Here is a 7,897-nt window from a genome sequence, read left to right as displayed (position 1 = left end):
TCAGTGCATGGCCACACCAGTCTAATATAGTAGGTTACATTCCCACCATATACTGCCCCTGGTTACCTGGTGGGGAACAGTTCCCTCCTGTTGTTATTTCATATAACCTCATCAAAAGAGCCCCAAAACAATTGTTGCTAAGCAGAGAGACTGCCACCTGTTTGGAATCTGGGCCTGTGCTGTGTTCAAGTGCGTGCTGCTTTTCCCACACCAGTCTTTTCAGACAAGGTTAGAGGTCATCAGCACTGGAGTGGGGGTGTAAAGGATCTAGGCCTCATCTGGCTCTTCTCCCACCTTTTGGTACCTGCATGAGACATTCAGAACATCAGTTTTTTCTTACAATTTGGCTGTCAGAATCACTCCAAACTAAGCATATCCTGAATGTATGTTGATGTTTAAACCCCCAAAATGCCCCATCACTCATCATGCATCAACACCTGTGCTCTTTAGGAACTTTCTGTTAATATGTTGACAACAACTTTGCAGTGTAGTACACTGCACTGTATGGGACTACAGTAGATGTTGCGTTTCTGTTTCAGAAACATTCAAATATCAATTTTTCCTTCTCATATAACAGATGGATAATATATTTGCCATTGATAGCTGATACAGATGTACTTTCTCTCATTTATCATTAATATTGTGAAAACTATTTGAGAAGTTTTAAGAAGTATGCCAACACGTATAATAAAAACCATTTCCATATCCAGTTCTTCAGGATGTGACAATTCTAATTTTGTCTTGCCAAAAGTACTATCAACGTTAGTGCATCTGCTCCTGGAAAAAAGGGAATAAGGCAGTAGTCTGCTACCATAGTCATGATGAAGTACTTTCTTAGGAAAGACGTTTTCCATTTTTCTTGGCTTTCGTTCATTCACTTGTCAGAAGTTTAACGTAACACTCCAAAGAGTATGCCAGTTATTATTTATCCATGGATACTTGGCAAAACAACTTAGTTGATGTTTCACAAGTAGCTGAGTAGCACAGCGTAGCACAGTGTTTTCCGAAGGATGTCCAAAAGGAAGCAGCGAGCAAATTGGTCACTGTCCATTTTTTCCCCCTTACTGCTGGGGATTCCCAATCCCAAGATTCATATATAATATTTCTGTCTAAAAAGTGGAAAAGGTAGGCTATTTAAACAAATACACTGAAATAGTGGCTGATGCTGTGAATGAAAGGTGGTTTGTTGGTAGTTTTATTCATGGTTGTCCATCATTGTGAACCCCCAGCATGTGAAAATGACCTTCAGGATATGGAGAATCAGCCTCCCAGTTGTGACCCCCAGCATTTTCTTAGTGTGTGATCACCCAGACATAACATATTGCTTTTTCTTAAAAGACAGTGTTCATACATGGGGTTGGTTAAAAGTTCAGTGAAGATTCATTCTTTTTAAAGCGTGCATGAATTTGACCCTTAGGTAAATCACATTTTAAACAAGAATGTACATGAAAGAGCACAACATTGTAAAGGACATTGCTCTAAAACAAAATCAATAGCCACCTGCTATCTTAACTGATGATTCAGAAAAAAAATTGAACTTACACTGATAAAGATACCAAGAAAATCAATTTGTAATCAGTATTTTTTTTTCTTATTTTCCCATTAAAAAAAACAACATAAAACTTACATGGAAAGCAAAATAGGATATTTACATAAACATATAAAAATACTGATATGTAGCAAAGTAAGCCTTAAACAAAGCATTGTGTTTGTCTGGTGGCTTCGGTAACTCGAGCACAGATGTTAACAAGACATATTTCATAACAACATCCTTGATTGTCAAATTTCCCTGAGCTGGTTCAGTGCCAGCACTAAGTAATCTAATTTCTACAGAGGAGAAGGCTGACAAGTGAAAACAAAATGTCAATGATTTACAGGGTGCGTAAAAGGCAATAAAACACACGCTGCTCTACGCCGCTCCACCATCCAGACCTGCTACAGCTGGAAGAAGGCTGGAAACTGATAAAAATCACATTTACGGATGATTTCATGCTCCTTAGCTGTTTTGCTTTTCACTTGACCTTCTTACAGATCAAATGCTGACTGTCTTTCTGCTAGGCACTGGCATTTCATCAGCTCCTCACACCAGCGTCATATTAATCAAAAGGTCATTCATTTTCTCCACTCCTCAGTGAACTTTTCATGCGATTGATTACAAACTTGAATTACATTTTTTTAAAGATGCAAACCAGTCTTTCTTGTTTCAGACAATCATGTGGCTTAAATGGATATTTCACCCAAAAATGAAAATTCTGTCATCATTTACTCACCCTCAAGCTGTTCCAAATCCAAACCTGTATGAATTTCTTTCTTCTGCTGAACACAAAAGAAGATACTTTGAAGAATGTGGGCATTCAAACAGTTGATGGACCCCACTGACTTCCATAGTACTTTTTTTCCCCATACTATGTAAATCAATGGGGTCCATCAACTGTTTGGTTACCAATCTTCAGAATATCTTTGGAACAACTTGAGGGTGAGTAAATGATGACAGAATTTTCATTTTTTGGTTGAACTATCCCTTTAAGAGTTCAACTTAATGTAACACCGTGTGTGTTTTTTTAAATTCTGTTAGAAATATAGAGTTCAGGGACATGAATTTTGTATTTATGTATTATGAGTCCACCAGAGAGTTTAAAAACCTCTTTAACAATTTTCTGTTTTGTCTGTTCATAAATTCAAAAGGATTTGAGTCTTTTGAGGAAAGAGCAGCAGTTTTCAAATTCCTCATCTGTACTGTTACTCATCTATCACATGCTCTCACCCTGTGCAGAGACTTCAAAATTCCATAGATCTTTCCATTAATTCATTTTTGACATTTATCATTTTTAATGGAGGAGACAATTTGCCCTCTCTATTGGTTTTTAATGTCAGATACAGATATTTGTCTGTGTTTTGTGTCGATTTGTGTGAATGTCTACATTGTCTTGTATCAATTTGTAAACATTTTCTTCATCACAGTTATGAGGGCATGCAGGCCTGAAATGATGTATTGCCTTCCACAGGTTAGAATGATTTCATGTGGCTCCTGACCATCTGCTGACATTTCCAAGACATTTGGAAGCTAAAATAAGTTGCCTGTTTTACATTTCCTCTATATGGTGCTCAGTCAACTGATGAAAATTTATACCACATAATAGAAATACTCTCAAATTCATATTTGAAAACACATATAGGTGTTTTCTGAGGCTTTTAGAAATAGTTCAGTTAGTTAGTTAGTTAGTATTTGCATCATTTGTCTTTTTTTTTAGCTTGAATGGAAATTACTAGGGCAAAAGATTAATCGCGATTAATCGCATCCAAAATAAAGTTTGTGTTTAAATAATATATGTGTGTGTACTGTGTATAATTAAATTTGTATATATAAATACACACACATGCTTGTATATATTTAAGAAAAATGTGTAATTTATACATAAAAAATTATATTTATATATAATATAAATTATATATATATATATATACAGTATATGTATGCAAATATTTCTTAAATATATACATGCATGCGTGTGTATAAACAAAATAATTCTACACAGTACACACACATATATTATGTAAACACAAACTTTTATTTTGGATGCGATTAATCGCGATTAATCTTTTGACAGCCCTAGAAATTACACAAATAAAAAAACTTGATATTTGCCTTGATTTTTATACAAAGTTCATACAAACATTTTGTTCACTGACACTGATGTAATTAGTATTTTTACATTTTTTTAATTAGTGGCAAAGCTGTTCTGTTGTGGTTGAAGTGATGAAACAACTGTCATAATGTTTTAAAATGTGTATACGTCATTTTTACAATGAATATTGAAATGGATGTATGATTATTTATCCATTTGTTTTGATTTTTTTTTTTTTTTAAGTTTTCTAGTTTAAGATTGAAAGTCTGGGTCTGGGACAAGGTTAAAATCTACAATGCATACAGTAACAAACTTTGAAAAATCAACCCCTGAGATATAAAGAAAACAGCCATGTGTCCTCAATGTTTTGGCTGTGCACAGAAAATATTGTAATGGGCATCTCTATTTAGTTACATAACACATATTCAGATATATATACAAAGGTTGGAAGGTGCATGCTGGCAGTGGTGTCAGTCTGTCAGTCATCTTGCAGCTGTGTGTCTAATTAATGGCAACAGAGGGTGACCCTAAACCAGTTTTCCCCAACACCTCGCATAACAGAGACCTGATGCTGGACAATCCATGCCAGACAAAGAGCATTGCCAACGGTTTCTATTTGAAATGTCAACAGTAATGAAATCTGGTGGGTGAATTTGTCACAAGTAACATGAAGGCAGGAAATGGCATAATTGCAGCCCATCATGGACACACACCAGTACAGAGAGTGTGGCACTGTATATGGGCAGTGAACCAGATAGCAAATAATATTGTGATTTAATGTTGTTTATGATTTAAAGGTTAAAATCCTAGCTTATTCGGTTGCAATACTTTTGAGAATCCCTACATTTGAATTATCAACATGCAAAGTGAAGCCTCGCTAAATTATAAAGGAGTAATTATAATTAGCAAATATAAATGCATTAAGTCTGCATTGGGGTGCACTAGTTCCTTAACAATAAATTCTGTATTATTCACTGAATAGAGGTACGGATTAGATGTGGAATATTTTATCCTCAGATGTATTCAGACTTTGTAGTGATGACGAACTTGTTTCATAAATGTCTCAGTAGCAAAGAGAAAAATAAGAAACTGATGTGATCAGATATGACGGGCCAGGTGCTATACCGAACACCAGGCATTTTCTCTTCCTTCTGACCCCTGCATGTGTAAATCACATCCTTCTCACTGATACACACACACATACTCAAGCACTAAAGGCCCCACAGGGAGCATGACACTAATATGGACTTTAACCGCACAGGGCACTTGGAGATTTTGGATGCATCTGTTTCTAACCCTTTTGGCTACAGATTATGTGTGTGTGGGTTGTGTAGTGCCTCTAATGGACAGCATATCCCCCATTTGAGAGCTCAGATAATGTACCTCAACCTGTTGGGTCTGTCATACATGTAAATCACTGCAGCAGATTTCAAAGTGTCTCTCTAAATCTTGTGATGATTTACAACCAAGCTGGAGCATAAAACAACAGCTGGCCACTGACTGAGCAACATATTACAGACATGGCAGACAGCAGAGTGAATCATTCCTGTGTGGCACTTGGAATTTTGAAACATTTCCTGGTGCTTTTGTGTCAAATATGTAAAAGCTGCTTTGAGAAAGCAATGCCTCTCAGTGGTTAGCAACTGATAACGTGCAAATAGAATTGAATTTCAATTCAGTTCAGTTCAGATTACAGTTTTTAATTGCTAACACACTAAAATGACATGCACAGCACAATTATTTAAACTGACACACAGAGAGCAAAACTTCTTCTCAAGTCTCCAAAAGTCTAAACACATTTTCTGCTTTACACACATTTTGCATTTCAAAATGGCACTTTTTAAATGCACTGAACACAGTTCTCTGCATAAGACACAACAATCTGACATAAAGTCACATGTTTGCCATTTCAAAACACTGCCATTCAAAATGACACTACATGAGCTAATTGTCCAATTACATGTGCCACCTGGCCAAACACCTCAATGCTTAATTGTTAACACTTCAATCAGGATGTAAGCACTATGAAAAGACCACAGCTGAGAACCTTTTTTTACAACAACAATGGAAGACATTGCAGAGAGAGGAAGAGGAAGAGGAAGAGGAAGAGGGAGGTTGAGAATAAGAGGGGGAGGAAGAGTGAGAGGTAGGGGTAGAGCAGGTAGAGGAGTTCATGGCCAAAGAAGACAAACACTTTCAAATGAAATCAGAGCAACCTTAGTAGATCATGTCATCAACCATGGGCTGACAATGCGTGAGGCTGGAGTGCAGCCAAACTTGAGCCGTTTTACTGTCGCCTCTGTCATTCATCCGGACCTTTAGACTGGAGAACAGGTATGTAACCAAAATTTCATGTAGTACACATGTAGTACACCCCATGTCATAGTGTATCAGTTGGGTGACACCTGTTTACTTAGTGTATGACATCAGCCATTCATGAACTGTACAAGTTTCCTGTACAATGTACTCTACTGTGGGGGAAAATATTTAGGCTGCATTGTCCAAGCCCTATATATAATTTTTTTTTTTTTTTTTCTAAAGGACTGAGAGACGACACCATGGTGGAGCAAGGGGCCAAATGTTCACCGGGGTACAGGAAGCTGGCATTGTAAACTTGGTTTTGGAAAATAATGAAATCAGATTACGAGAAATTCAAAGCCACATCATCCAAGACAACACCTTATTCAACAACATTCAACAAGTCAGTCTGTCCACATTGGCTCGCATTCTCAAGCGAAACCAAGTCAGAATGAAACAACTTTATAAGGTGCCGTTTGAGAGAAACTCTCAAAGAAACAAAGAGTTCAGACGAGCATATGTGGATGTAAGTACTATATTGACTGCAGTACACTACACGCAACATTGTTTACCAGTGTACTGGATAACACCATATTGACAGATTTTTGTTCTTTGTTTTTAGGGAGTACTGGAAATGGATGCTCATACAATCCCACATGAGTTCATCTTTATAGATGAGGCTGGGTTCAACCTAGCAAAGACCAGAAGAAGGAGGAGAAACGTCATTGGCCACAGAGCCATAGATGTTCCTGGCCAACGTGGTGGGAACATCACAATGTGCGCTGCCAACTCCAGTATGCATGGTGTCCTCCACCATCATGCCAACCTTGGACCATACAACACAGCCCATATTCTCACATTTCTGGACAGACTTCACAACATTCTCATACCACCAGAGCGTGTGAATGATGCAGACCATCAAAGAAACCGGTACGTTGTAGTATGGGACAACGTGAGCTTTCATCGTGCAGCCCCAGTCCAAAACTGATTTGCTGACCACCCAACATTTCTCGTGCAATACCTCCCACCATACTCACCATTTCTGAACCCCATAGAAGAGTTCTTTTCGGCATGGCGGTGAAAGGTATACGACCGGCAGCCCTTTGTGCGCATGCCTCTTGTGCAGGCCATGGAAGAGGCATGTGATGAGATTGATGTGGGTGCAATTCAGGGATGGATAAGGCACTCAAGGCGCTTCTTCCCTCGATGTCTGGCAAGGGAAGATATTGCCTGTGATGTTGACGAGGCGTTGTGGCCAGACCCGGCTGTGCGGCAAGATGCTGCCTAATTATTTTTCTTGCCTCTTTTTTTTTTTTTACTGTAATATATTTTTTCTGAAATTTTCTTTTTCAGTTTACTGTTTTTTGTAAGAATATTTTTGTTCAGTCCCAAGTAAATATATCTGCTGTGCATATGTTGCACTGACTTGTTTACTGTAAAACAGTGAAAAAATTAAAAAAAAAGTTGCAACAGCATGTGTGTGTATCTGCAAATATTTCTGTGCATGTGAACAATCTGATACATATTTTAGTATTATGGCAAAGCATACTAAAGATGAGAGTGCTTTTCATTATGCCTAACAGTGTGTAGTTGGTTAGGCAAAAATCTGGTAATATGAATGAAGTGTGTGCCATTTCATGCAAAAGTTTGATTTTGATAATGCTATGTGTAGTTTCGGTTGCTTCATTTTGCAGGGTATATGAGGTATTTTGCAGCTTGGGTGTGTGGTTTTGTGAATTGTGTTAAGTATTTTGATAAAACCAGACTAGTTTGAAAAATTGTGTGTTAGCAATTGGAAAAACTGTAAAATGAGAGAGAAACAGCTATGTAGATATATTTCATAATGAATGAATGAAATTCACATTGTCATGCATCAAGATATATTCAGGAAATACTTAACATTATAATCTCTCTTTTTTCATATTTAAACAACAGATCTCTCTACCAATATATTGATACAGTGTTTTCACAGG

Source organism: Scardinius erythrophthalmus (genome assembly GCF_964197995.2).
Source record: "Scardinius erythrophthalmus genome assembly, chromosome: 19".
Classification (NCBI taxonomy): Eukaryota; Metazoa; Chordata; class Actinopteri; order Cypriniformes; family Leuciscidae; genus Scardinius; species Scardinius erythrophthalmus.
The sequence above is the reverse complement of the archived record's forward strand: the minus strand, read 5'-3'. Positions refer to the sequence as shown.